Source organism: Aulostomus chinensis, chromosome 1 (genome assembly GCF_037954235.1).
Source record: "Aulostomus chinensis isolate RoL2024-O1b breed Wild chromosome 1, RoL_Achi_v1.0, whole genome shotgun sequence".
Lineage (NCBI taxonomy): Eukaryota > Metazoa > Chordata > Actinopteri > Syngnathiformes > Aulostomidae > Aulostomus > Aulostomus chinensis.
Genome location: NC_141320.1, coordinates 39840613 through 39855875, shown reverse-complemented (window position 1 = coordinate 39855875; position 15263 = coordinate 39840613).

Below are 15263 nucleotides of genomic sequence, written 5' to 3'. Positions count from 1 at the left end.
TTCGTAGCAACTCTTACTACATGACTGTCAGCATCACTTTGAGGTTATTCGAAAGTTTCACTCCATTACTGTTAGCATCATCATGAGTTCATGAGCAATTCTTCCGACATCACTGTCGCAATATTTTGAGGTTCGTAGCAACTCTTACTACATTATTGTTGCATTATTTTAAGGTTCCGAGCAACTCTTACTACATTACTGTCAGCATCACTTTGAGTTTTTTAGCAACTATCACTACATTACTGTTAGCATCATTTTGAGTTGTTGAGCAATTCTCACGACATCACTGTAGCATTCAATTGAGTTCATTAGCAACTCTTACTAAATGACTGTCAGCATCACTTTGAGGTTGTTCGAAACTCTTACTGCATTACTGTAAGCATCACTGACTTGATTAGCAACTATCACTACATTACTGTTAGCATCATTTTGAGTTCATTAGCATTTCTTGCGAAATCACTGTCGCAATATTTTGAGGTTCGTAGCAACTTTTACTACATTACCGTCGCATTATTTTGAGGTTCGTAGCAACTCTTACTACATTATTGTTGCATTATTTTAAGGTTCGTAGCAACTCTTACTACATTACTGTCAGCATCACTTTGAGTTTATGAGCAACTATCACTACATTACTGTTTGCATCATTTTGAGTTGTTGAGCAATTCTCACGACATCACTGTCGCATTATTTTGAGGTTAGTAGCAACTCTTACTACATGACTGTCAGCATCACTTAGAGGTTATTCGAAACACTTACTACATTACTGTAAGCATCACTGACTTGATTAGCAACTATCACTACATTACGGTTAGCATCATCTTGAGTTCATTAGCAATTCTTCCGACATCACTGTCGCAATATTTTGAGGTTCGTAGCAACTCTTAGTACATGACTGTCAGCATCATTTTGAGGTTATTCGAAACGTTCACTCCATTACTGTTAGCATCATTTTGAGTTCATGACAATTCTTACTAATTCACTGTCGCATCATTTTGAGATCTTTAGCAATTCTTCTGACATCACTGTCGCATTATTTTGAGGTTCGTAGCAACTCTTACTACATTATTGTTGCATTATTTTAAGGTTCCTAGCAACACTCACTACATTACTGTCAGCATCACTTTGAGGTTGTTCGAAACTCTTACTACATTACTGTAAGCATCACTGAGTTTCTTAGCAACTATCACTCCATTACTTTTAGCATCATCTTGAGTTCATTAGCAATTCTTCCGACATCACTGTCGCAATATTTTGAGGTTCGTAGCAACTTTTACTACATTACTGTGGCATTATTTTGAGGTACGTAGCAACTATTAGTACATGACTGTCAGCATCACTTTGAGGTTATTCGAAACGTTCACTCCATTACTGTTAGCATCATTTTGAGTTCATGACAATTCTTACTAATTCACTGTCGCATCATTTTGAGATCTTGAGCAATTCTTCTGACATCACTGTCGCATTATTTTGAGGTTCGTAGCAACTCTTAGTACAAGACTGTCAGCATCACTTTGAGGTTATTCAAAACACTTACTACATTACTGTAAGCATCACTGAGTTGATTAGCAACTATCACTACATTACTGTTAGCATCATTTTAAGTTCATGAGCAATTCTTCCTACATCACTGTCGCAACATTTTGATGTTCGTAGCAACTCTTACTACATGACTGTCAGCATCACTTTGAGGTTATTCGAAACACTAACTACATTACTGTAAGCATCACTGAGGTGGTTAGCAAGTATCACTACATTACTGTTAGCATCATTTTGAGTTCATTAGCAATTCTTCCGACATCACTGTCGCAATATTTTGAGGTTCGTAGCAACGTTTACTACATTACTGTCGCATTATTTTGAGGTTCGTAGTAACACTTACTACATGACTGTCAGCATCAGTTTGAGGTTATTCGAAAGTTTCACTCCATTACTGTTGGCATCATTTTGAGTTCATTCGCAATTCTTACTACATTACTGTTGCATTATTTTAAGGTTCGTAGCAACTCTTACTACATTACTGTCAGCATCACTTTGAGGTTGTGTCGAAACACTTAGTACATTACTGTAAGCATCACTGACTTCATTAGCAACTATCACTACATTACTGTCAGCATCACTTTGAGTTTATTCGCAACTATCACTACATTACTGTTAGCATCATTTTGAGTTTATCAGCAATTCTCACGACATCACTGTAGCATTGAATTGAGTTCATTAGCAACTCTTACTAAATGACTGTCAGCATCACTTTGAGGTTCTTCGAAACTCTTACTACATGACTGTAAGCATCACTGAGTTTCTGAGCAACTATCACTACATGACTGTTAGCATCATCTTGAGTTCATTAGCAATTCTTCCGACATTACTGTCGCAATATTTTATGTTCGTAGCAACTTTAACTACATTACTGTCGCATTATTTTGAGGTTCGTAGCAACTCTTAGTACATGACTGTCAGCATCACTTTGAAGTTATTCGAAACGTTCACTCCATTACTGTTAGCATCATTTTGAGTTCATTAGCAATTCTTACTAAATCACTGTAGCATCATTTTGAGATCATTAGCAATTCTTCTGACATCACTGTCACATTATTTTGAGGTTCTTAGCAACTCTTCCTAATGACTGTCACCATCACTTTGAGGTTATTCAAAACACTTACTACATTACTGTAAGCATCACTGAGTTGATTAGCAACTATCACTACATTACTGTTAGCATCATTTTAAGTTCATTAGCAATTCTTCCTACATCACTGTCGCAATATTTTGAGGTTCGTAGCAACTCTTAGTACATTACTGTTGCATTATTTTAAGGTTCGTAGCAACTCCTACTACATTACTGTCAGCATCACTTTGAGTTTATTAGCAACTATCACTACATTACTGTTAGCATCATTTTAAGTTCATGAGCAATTCTTACTACATCACTGTCGCATCATTTTAAGATCTTTAGCAATTCTTCTGACATCACTGTCGCAATATTTTGAGGTTCGTAGCAACTTTTACTACATTACTTTCGCATTATTTTGAGGTTCGTTGCAACTCTTACTACATGACTGTCAGCATCACTTTGAGGTTATTCAAAACTCTTACTACATTACTGTAAGCATGACTGAGTTTCTTAGCAACTATCACTACATTACTGTTCGCATCATTTTGAGTTCATCAGCAATTCTTCCGACATCACTGTCGCAATATTTTGAGGTTCGTAGCAACTCTTCCTACATGACTGTCACCATCACTGTGAGGTTATTCGAAACACTTACTACATTACTATAAGCATCACTGAGTTGATTAGCAACTATCACGACATTACTGTTAGCATCATTTTAAGTTCATTTGCATTTCTTCCGACATCACTGTCGCAATATTTTGAGGTTCGTAGCAACTTTTACTATATTACTGTCGCATTATTTTGAGGTTCGTAGCAACTCTTACTACATTACTGTAAGCATCACTGACTTGATTAGCAACTATCACTACATTACTGTTAGCATCATTTTAAGTTCATGAGCAATTCTTACTACATCACTGTCGCATCATTTTAAGATCTTTAGCAATTCTTCTGACATCACTGTCGCATTATTTTGAGGTTCGTAGCAACTCTTACTACATTACTGTAAGCATCACTGACTTGATTAGCAACTACCACTACATTACTGTTAGCATCATCTTGAGTTCATTAGCAATTCTTCCGACATCACCGTCGCAATATTTTGAGGTTCGTAGCAACACTTACTACATGACTGTCAGCATCACTTTGAGGTTATTCGAAAGTTTCACTCCATTACTGTTAGCATCATTTTGAGTTCATTAGCAATTCTTACTACATCACTGTCGCATCATTTTGAGATCATTAGCAATTCTTCTGACATCACTGTCGCAATATTTTGAGGTTCGTAGTAACTCTTACTACATTACTGTCGCATTTTTTGGAGGTTCGTAGCAACTCTTACTACATGACTGTCAGCATCACTTTGAGGTTGTTCGAAACTTTCACTTCATTGCTGAAAGAATCACTGAGTTTATAGCAACTATCACTACATTACTGTTAGCATCATTTTGAGTTTATTAGCAATTCTTACTCCATCACTGTCGCATCATTTTGAGGTTCGAAGCAACTCTTACTACATCACTGTCAGCATTACTTTGAGGTTATTCGAAACTTTCACTACATTACTGTTAGCATCACTTTGAGTTCATTAGCAATTCTTCCGACATCACTGTATCATTATTTTGTGGTTAGTAGCAACTCTTACTACATGACTGTCAGCATCACTTTGAGGTTGTTCGAAACACTTTCTACATTACATTTAGCATCTTTTTTAGTTCATTAGCAATTCATACTAAATCACTGTCGCATCATTTTGAGGTTGGTAGCTACTCTTACTATATTAGTGTCAGCATCACTTTGAGTTTATTAGCAACTATCACTACATTACTGTTAGCATCATTTTGAGTTCATTAGCAATTCTTATGACATCACTATCGCATCATTTTGAGATCATTAGGAATTCTTCCGACATCACTGTAGCAATATTTTGAGGTTCGTAGCAACTTTTACTACATTACTGTAGCATTATTTTGAGGTTAGTAGCAACTCTTACTACATGACTGTCAGCATCACTTTGAGGTTATTCGAAACTTTCACTACATTACTGTTAGCATCATTTTGAGTTCAATAGCAATTTTTACAACATCATTGTAGCATTATTTTGAGGTTATTAGCAACTCTTCTTCCATTACTGTCGCATCATTTTGAGATCATGAGCAATTCTTCCGACATCACTGTAGCATTATTTTGAGGTTTTGAGGTACCTTTGTTTGTAACCTCGTCCCCACTGATCCTGGATCTGCTCGACGTTCCTGCCTGTTAATAGGAAGGTTTTCATCACCACTGTTGCAGGATGTGCTGCTGATGGAGAATTGTTGGGTGGAGGTTCATTGAAGGAGTTTGGTGCTGGACCTGCTCTTCTCGTAAAGAGTCACGAGAGAACTTTGTTGTGATTTGGTGCAATACAAATAAAATTAACTTGACCAGTGTCATTTGTGGTCTTTTGTTAATTGCATGCCACATGAAATTATTGTTGGTCACTTTTCTAGCAACAGTCTCACAGCGTCAAGACAAGAACACTTCTACTTTTGATGATGACAGTTTGTTCAACACTAAACTTCATCCAGTACCATGTTGTCAAACAGTGGAACCTCCACAGCACCTGAACAGGGACTTGAACCCTGGACCCTCAGATTAAAAGTCTGATGCTCTACCGTCTGAGCTCCTCAGGCTCTTTCTACAGCATTGAGACAGGAACAGAAACACCTGTGAAGGTCAAACTGATGCTTTCTTGACTTGTTCAATCCTCCATGTTGAAGTCCACCAGGCTTTTGATTGGCTCTGATTCTCTGTGGCAAAATCCAACAAGAGGCTCCAAAAATGTCCTGAATGTCACAAGAATGCACAGGACAAGATGTTAGTTTCCTTCATGTCTGCAGTTCCTCCACTGGAAAGTAAAGTCAATGCTGCTCCTCTGCTGAAACCTGGGATCGGACCAGGGACCTTTAGATCTTCAGTCTAAGGCTCTCCCAACTGAGCTGGTTCAGTTCTGAGGGAGGGCCCTGCTTCTCTCATTTATAATCTCTTCCACGCTTCTGGACCTTAGAGAGGATTGGAGCTTCTGAAGTCCTGACACATTGAACAGTTCTCCAGGACCAAACTGAACGAACTGAAGAAGCTTCTTGGAACTCTAAACTTCTTAACTCACTTTCTCCAAGAACTGTGCCTGGACGAAGGCCGTTTCCAGCTGTCCTTCAAGCTGACGAGGGCCAAGTTTGATGACCTGTTTGTGAGGATATCAAGGATGGACACCAACTACAGGCTCCAGGTCCGTTGACATGACTTCCCTGACACCAGGGGAATGTCAATGCTGACAGGCTCTCTGGACTCATTGTCATGAGAATTTGTCACATCAGTTGAATATCTTCACATACGTGAATTCATTGAAGGAGTGTGGTTCTGGACCTGCTCTACCTGTCAAGTGTCTTGAGAGAACTTTTGTTGTGATGTGGCACAATATAAATAACATTGACTCGACAATAAATCGACTCTTTCCCCCCAACCGTTTAAAGCAAACAGCCGTTCCCACTGATCCTGGATCTGCGCAACGTTCCTGCTTTTTAAAAGGAAAATTGTCATCATTGCTTTTGCAGGATGTGCTGGCTGATGGAGAATTGTTGGCTATGAACTCACTGAACTCAGTCCAAGTCATTAGTTTTGAGCAAACTCATGACTCCTGATGTTTAACTCAATTGTTTGTTAAACACAGAGATCCAGGTGTAGTCCCTCTATGTTCATCCACTAAACTAGAATAAAGTTCTCCTCTTTCCATGGTGGAACAAAGAAGGGGGAGGGTCAATAAGAATATGATCTTTGGACGTTACAGCATCTAAAGACTCAAATCCATATTTCAGGATACATATTTGAGAGGGAGGAAACAGTGATGGGAGGCTGGAGGCTTGAAGGGCTTGATTTCTAGCGGCCAGTGAAGCCACCTTTTGCTGGCTGAGTCCCAGAGACTCATGGAGGCTCTTTGTGGAGGATTTCCACGAGAGAGTCAAGCATCGGAACTTGTTAGTTTCCTGTCAACTGAGTCCAGGATGTCCCCGAGGTCCTTATTGGGTGATGAGGGTGCGCTGGACGGTCGGCTTCTTTTGGGAAGTGGGGTCGCCACGTTACCGGTCCTCCCCATGACGGGTCGGTGGCAGCACTCGTCTACGTTCTCCTGCAGACTTTCTGCGGTTCCTTCTTCCAGATTTTATTGATGAGGATTGTTGTGGATGAGAGAATTGAAAATTCTTACTGCAGTTTGAGGTTTTGATGATTCAAACTGTGTAGATTGGCGTTAAGAAGTTAGCTTGTTAGGATAAATTCAGGTGTGAGCCACCACACTGAATCAGGCACAGGTAGGACGTTCACCCTGACATGGAACATCAACAGCTTAACGTTGCTGGCAGGACTCCAACCTGAGCAGGGAGACCCTAATGGATTTCTAGTCCATCGCCTTCACCACTCAGCCACAACGACCACATTCACACACACATTTGAAGAGGATGGAAATTCACAAAATGATCTTAATTTCTGTCACAAGCCCATTTGTGTGAGGTCCTATTTTCTCTTTTTCAGCATTCCTTTGTTTCCAGGTCTCTAATAAGTGCAGAATTACAAAGACAAGCAAGCTGGATCCATCCTGGGCAGGTGATAGGAGCCACTGACCACTGGCCAGAGACCCTGGCACAGACGTTGGGGGTGGTGAGAGAGAGCATTTCTACAATTATATTCTACATTTATAGAAGTCTACAATCCTACAATTTCATTGAGCAGACGCTTTTGTCCACAGCCACGTACGTACATCACATGTATATAACATATATGTTCCTCTTTCATCGACTGATTAACCACAAAATGCAGTCAAATGCCAGTAAATTCTGAGTATTTATTCATTATTCATGATTATTTATTATTTTTGAATCCATTTTCATCGTCACTCTTCTGTTCATTTTCAGTTTGATTCATAAAAATGAACAAACTTTGACGTGTTTTCTTCTCTTGTGTGTCAACAACTTTGGATTGGGAATCTCCTGACAAACAGACCACATGACCAGGAGGAAGTGTTGTTGGTGAGTTTGGCTCCTGAGCTCAAGACAGTTGGGACCAATAAAGGACAGCTTCCAATGCAGCTGTGAAGCCTCGTTGTCAGCTGGGAGGAACGACAGGTGTCTCCCTCTAGTGGCTCCTCACAGCAACACCAGCCTCATTTCATTCACATGCATCCACCACCTCACTACCAAAGGCCAGTTGGGCCTCCACAGACAGGAGAGTTTCAAGTGTTGGACAAAGGTCTTTATGATGTTCTTATTAATTCTATAACATCTGAGATTAAAATCTATGGAATTACAACCAACAAGCAGTCAAACACCTGATCAGATGCTCCTTCATCAGGCTGAGAAGAATCAATCTAAACTGGGATGAAGAAAATTAACTGAGAGGAGAAACCTCCTGATTGGCTGACATGGACCCACCTGATCCATGTCAGCCTTGTTGGAGCAGAAAGAGGTGGATCAGAGGAATCAGTGGATCAAGACTCAGGTGGCAGATGAAGAATCTCTGTATTCACAATGGAGTCAGAGAAATCTTCCAACGTGAGAGAACGTGAAAGACCATTTTATACTGAAGACAGGCTGTGTGTGTGTGTGTGTGTGTGTGTGTGTGTGTGTGTTTATGTGTGTGTGTGCGTGTGTGCGTGCGCCACTCAGCCTTCAGGAGACAAAGACCGAGGCCGGGGGTTCACGGACTTCTCCTTCTTTCCTTGTTGTTTGAAAACGAAAACCTTCCGCTTCTTCTTCTTTCGAAGCGCATTTTGATGACGTATGTGGTGACGTCCAAAGCCTCTCCATCCGGCAGTGACCACGTGACTGATTCAGGACCTGCTTCTCCGGCTTGGCGTGAGATTCTAAATGTAAAGCAGTGAAACGCCGTGGTTTCCTCCCTCCTCGTCCAAAAGCGTTCGCTATTTGATCAAAGGAAGGAGAAACAAGTGACTCCATGTTGTGGAGGCTGAACTCAGAGTTGAGAGAACTTTCATTCTGATCTGAGAGCAGCAACAAAGCCACTGAGAAAAACTGAACCACTGTCAGAGTCGGCACAGCATCAGCAGTCAGGCTGTGTTCACACTGGGAGAAACCATCGGACAGAAACCTCCCTCAGTCACACTGAAGGAACCTGAACTGACTGCTGCAGCTGGGACACACACACACACACACACACACACACACACACACACACACACACACACACACTCAGCAGGAAACATGAACAGAGAGATAAAAGCACAGGATGCCTCCTCCTCCTCCTTCCAGAGATCAACTGATCTCCAGATTGACTTCAGTTCTTTGATCAGAATTCTTCTTCCTCCTTGATAGATTTATTGATGCTTTGTCATAGACGGTCCATTCCTATTGGAGGATGTTAAAGAGCAGAAGAACCAGGTTCCCATGTATGGAACTAGAATATTTATATACTGTATTGTAGTCGTTTCCAATATCCATCCATCCATTCTCTTCCTCTTATTCCTGATAAGGGTCATGGGGGTGGAGCCTATCCCAGCATCTACAGGCGAGAGGCGGGGTTCACCCTGGACAGGTCACCAGTCCATCACAGGACCAACACATAGAGACAGACAACCATTCACACTCACAGTCACAACTACAGTCAATTTAGAGTATCAATCAGCCTCGTCCCCTCTTGATGTCTTTGGACTGTGGGAGGAAGCTGGAGTACCAGAGAGAACCCACACAGGAACAGGGAGAACATGGAGACTCACACAGAAAGATCCTGTGCTCCAGCCGGGACTGGAACCCTGAACCTTCTTGCTGTGAGGTATTTTTATCTCACAAGTGGAAAAATGTAGAATCTTCATGTCATTACATGTCGTTCTCCATTGGGTCACTAGGGGGCAGCACCTACCTGTATCGCCAATATGAGCCTTCAGTCTGTCAGGGGGTAGAATTCAGTCACCACCAATGACATCAGAGTCAGAGTTCAGACATCAAAGACAGACATTAAAGCCTCTCTGATAAAACAAAAATATCCTGCAATATTTTTTCCAAAGTGAGACCCTCTTTATTCTCTAGTTTAATCTGCTGCAATAATAATGAGCATCTTTGTCAGTCTACTGATGAATGTCAGATATCTTTGATGACCAAACCTGGACGTTTGTCTCAGTTTGACTGGAAGTCTCATTCATTCATTTCTCCTCCATGATTTCCTGCAATGATTTCCTGGTTCTGCTCCATTCAGGTTCAGAGAGCTGAGATTAAAATCACTCAGGAATAAAAGAGGAGACACCAACAAGTCAGCATGGAAGAGGAACAGCTTTTCAAACTGGTCAACCTGGCTGCTGGTCTGGGCCTCCCTCTGCCTCGGTGCTCCTTGAACCAGTGAAGGTCCTGGTCCAGTCTTCTCCACTGAGTCCTTGTCAACAGGGAGCACCTCCCCACCAGAGAGGTGCAGGGCAAAGGAAAGGAAAACTCCAACCAGAATGAAGGCTGCACTAAAAACTGCCCTCCATTTCTTGAGGGGAACGTTGGGTCTTCCTCAGGCAAATGGCAGTCAGCAGTGGCTCAACATCTGAACTGAGCCCAGACCTGGTCAGCTGATCATTCACCAGCTCAGCCCCTCCCACTCATGACGAAGACCTTGAAAACCCCAACATCACCTCCTCCACCTCAGTCTGGCGTGTGTGGATGGAGGGCTGTGATGTCAGCAGCGATGACATCACTGACACAAACACACTGATCTCTGACTGGTTTGGTCTGAGTGGGATTCAGTGACATCACACGACCTGCACCAGATGAAGGGGCGGGGCATCCAGGAGCTGTGACATCACTGGTGACTCTTGTTGGGCCGCCTTCTCGGCCAAAGTGGAGGAGAACAGGACCCGAATACAGACGGGGGAGAGGAGCGTTCAACAAAAGGAGGCTTGAATGATGAAAAGACAAAGAACAACAAAGGAACTCAAAGCACCAACAGAGGAGAAAAGACAAAGTAGCAAACAAAAGCCAAACTTCCACTGGAAACTTGGAGGAGCTGGAACAGGAGGGAGAGAACATGAGGCTGAGAACCCTGGAGAATGAGAGGTGGACAAATCCACCAGCGCAGCATCAGGAGAGCAAAGAAACCAGAAGGAGCTTTGAGGAGCTGCTGACATGCAGCCAGGGAGCGTCTGCCTGAGATGGGAGGAGCTGCTCATCCACCCAGATGGAGAAGCAGCCATCTTGCTCTTCTGACGCCGACCGGCAGAAGGAACAGAGGAGGTGAGGGGCCTCACGTTGTCATGGCAACATTGAAACATTCCACTCTATCAGTGTTGCCTCCATCAGACGCACTTTGTCTTTGTGAAGATCAAAGTGAAAGGAAATAATAAAATAAAACAATGAAGGCTGCATGAACTGAGTGACACACTTGAGGATGACATCAGTGAAATGTGTGATGTCACACTGCTGAGTCGTGAGGTCACCACCAGAGAACAAATGAGTGATGAGATGCTGATTATTGACTCTCTACTTTAAATGATCTCACTCTCTTCCAGCTTGAAGAAGTTGGAGGATGAATGAAGTCAAGAACTGGAAAAATGTAGAACGTTCATGTCATTACATGTTGTTCTCCACTGGGTCACTAGGGGGCAGCACCTACCTGCAACTCCTGTGAGCCCTCAGTCTCACCTCATTTTCAGGCTCCAACTAAAATGAAGCTTCAACTCTTCTGAATCCTCTCCACCTGTCAGATCTGTTTGAAACTTCCAGGTTTGATCAACATCCCAGTCTGAACACATCTACAGGTCAGCAGTGACCACAGCGCCACCTACTGGCAGCAGGAAATAACAGATTTGACACTGAGATGTCCTCGTCACGGCGTGATGGAGAGTTCTGATGATTCATCAGCACAATCAGACTCTGAGAACTCCTCCCTGCATGGTTGATGAGGGTCAAAGTTCCCATGTGGCTCACTTCAGGTGGAGGACCAGAGATTTTAGGCTCACGTGAGTGGTTGATTCTAATGCAAGAATAACAGACCACAGACTAGTCAGTGAATAAAACTGCCGACTTCTTTATAGACAGAAAATGTCAGAAAAACAAAAACTATTGGTTCCAAACCCTTTACATCCACACACATTCAATAAAGGAGTCTCCCTCCAACCAACAGACAGAAACCAAACCTCAGGAGAATCAGGTTATTGACCTCTTTTGAGTCTTATTTGAAGTTAACCCAACTTATTTGAGTTGAGGTTTAATTTGGTGGCTGGATTTCTATGATTGTTTGTTTACTTCACGGTGTCTATTTGAGTTTCCTCAGTCTAGGTTCTCATTTGATCTTGGTTCAGCCTATTTATGAGTTTTAGTTCTACGTTCCCTCTTCCTGTTGGGTTGTTTCACCGGCTCTATCCAAGCTTGAACTCCCTTTCAAAAACCCACTCATGGAACACCGATTTGGCACACAATCAGGAAACGTGAACAAAACAAAGTTATAAAAATAAAACTCAGGGCCAAAGTATTTCAATTTACAACTCAATCTCACAAATCAATGATCAGAGTCTCTCCCGTTCATCACCAGTCTTTTCGTTCAGTCCGTTATCAGTCCAAAAGAAATTCAAGGTGTCTCTGTGAAACCTGTCAGTTCTGTCCTACCACAATCCCACCGTCAGGGTCAGTGTCACCTGGGTGGGTGAGGTTTGCAGCGCCATTTTCCACTCCGACTGTCTCTCTCCTGTGGGTGGCTCGCCATCTTTTCTCCACAGCGTCAGGTGTGTTCGCACACCAGTGATCCCGCCTACAAAACCTGGCCAAATCCTTGTTCACAACGCAATCAACACAATCCAGAATCATGGACAGCAGTTGAGTCCAGTGTCTTCTCAAAAAATGAAGGAACCAAGGAGAAGACCTCAAAAGAGTCTGCTTTGTTTACTCTTTCCTCTCTCATTCTCGAGTCGTCCGTCTGCTTTAGTTTACTTTATTTATATTTGTACAGCACTTTTCATCCAGAGACTGCAACACAAAGTGCTTCACAGAACTGAGAGAAAACAGGCAACATTCAATAAAATATAAAACAATACAATAAATACATGTTAAGAACCCGGCCTTCCCAACCCACATGACCACATACATGCACACACTACCCCCCACACACACACACGCATACACACAACCACACACTGACTGTCAGTAGGAACATGGCAGGGCACTGAAAATCCTAGTGAGGAAAGACCACCTATGGGAGCCATCCTCACCAGGAGGTGCCACAGCCCACAACCACAGGGAGCGCCGCCACCCAGACCCCCCGACCCGGACAGACCGGGTACACTCCACATATAATGCAGAGCCCCCCAGCTCTCCGGGCCTGGACGATCCCAAGGACGACGCCCCCGCAGGCGGACCAGACACACCTCCCAGTGTGGAGGGCCCCCACCAGGAAACACTGGAGCTAAAAACTAAAAGACTAAAAGAAGGTAGAATAGGAAAGAACAGAAATTACAATCATATTAAAGTATCAGAATGACATAAAATATATATAAAATCTAAAAGTTTTAAGAGCTCTCTTACCAAAGGATAAGAGAGACTAAGTCAGTTAAAAGCTAAGCTAAAAAGGGGAGTCTTGAGCCTCCTTTTAAAAACATCAACAGTCTCTGCTGTCCTGATGTTCTCTGGCTGGCTGTTCCAGAACTTTGGGCCATAATGGCTGGATGCAGCCTCCCCGTGGGTTTTAGTTCTGACTCTTGGAATGACTAAAAGGCTGGTGCCAGAGGACCTCAGGGTCCGCGAAGGTTGATATGACAAAAGCAGTTCAGATAAATAAGGTGGGCCAAGACCATTAAGACACTTAAAAACTACTAAAAGAACCTTAAAATTGATCCTGAAACACACGGGGAGCCGATGCAGCGACTTTAAAACTGGTGTAATGAGCTCCCGCCCTCTGGTCCTCGTCAGCACACGTGCTGCAGAATTCTGGAGTCATTGCAGATTGTAGATGGTTGTTTTGGGGAGACCAGAGAGCAGCAGGGTACCACAAGAATCTGAACGACTGGAAATAAAAGCATGCATCAGCACCTCCGTGTTGGCCTGAGAGGAACGGGCGATTCTGGCTCTGTTCTTAAGATGATAAAAACCTCTCTTAGTTATGTTCTTGACGTGTGGAATGAAATTCAGCTCAGAGTCCAAAATGACACCCAGGTTCTTTACAGATTGTGAAGGTGATGTGATACTTTGATGAGTTTAGGATCACTCAGAGATCAAAGACTGAAGCAGGAGATCAATGAACAAAATTCAGACATCAAAGACAGAATTCAGACATCAAAGACAGAATTCAGACATCAAACACATCCCTGATGGAGGCTACACCCCCCCCCCCAGACAGTTTCCATTTAAGTAGTAAGTTTTATTTGTACAGCGCCAAATCACAACAAATGTTATCTCATGACACTTCACAAGTAGAGCAGGTCCAGCGCCTCACTCCTTCAATCAGTTTCTTCTCCGCTTCGAGGACCCTGACACCCCCCCCCCAGCACCAGACTCACACCACCACCTGACGACACGCCCCTCAGTGTGACCACAGCAGACGTGAGGAAGACCTTTCAGGGAATCAACCCTCGCAAAGCTGCAGGCCCAGACAACATCCCAGGGTGAGGACTGAAGGACTGTGCACAACAGCTGTCCAAGGTGCTGGCGGACATCTTCAACACCTCACGGGCGCTGCCATCTGTCCCCACCTGCCTAAAGACTGCCACTATTGTCCCTGTCCCCAAGTGCTCCACAGTGACAGGCCAAAATGACTACCGACCCATTGCACTCACCCCAGTAGTCATGAAGTACTTTGAGAGGCTGGTCAAGGCCCACATAGAGGTCTCCATCAATGTCTCTGTGGACCCCCACCAGTACGCCTACAGGCAACACCGCTCCACTGATGACGCCATTTCACCAGTGGTCCACAGAGCCCTCACCCATCTGGAGAGCAGGAACTCCTATGTCCGCCTTCTCTTCCTGGACTTCTCCTCTGCCTTCAACGCCATCATCTCACATGGGGGACCTGTTCAGTGGACCTGAGGACTGGTGACCTGTTCAGGGTGAACCCTGCTTCTCACCAAATGTCACCCCCCCCATAACCTTTAACAAATCAGTGGTACAGAAAATGGATGGAGTGACTGATTCACTGCAGAGGCACAGTGATGTTATTAATGGAGGAGTCTTTTCATTAAAGACTGAAGCTCCATACAAGACAGAGTCTGTAGACAAGAACATCACAACCTGGGAAGCTCTCACTTCTTTGGACAGACAGCTTCGATTTCAGGTTCTACCTCTGTAAAATTGAAAGTAAAGTAAATTGAGCACCTGTGAAGGTAAAACTGATGATGTCATGACTTGTTCAGTCCTCCAACGTTAAAGTCCAACAAGCTTTTGATTGGCTCTGATTCTCTGTGGCAAAATCCTACAAGAGGAAACAGAAAATCTTGAGGTTGTCTCACTTTTTTTTAAAGAAACTCAGCACAGGACAGTGATAGGAGGCTTGTTTCCTTGATGTGGGCTTCACCTCCACTGTTGTCCACATTTAAATGCTGGCTGATGCTGGTCCCCTGTTGAAACCTGGACCAGACCAGGGACCTTCAGACCTTCAGTCTAACGCTGTTCCAGCATTGGATGAAAGAGACTGGTGCTCTCGT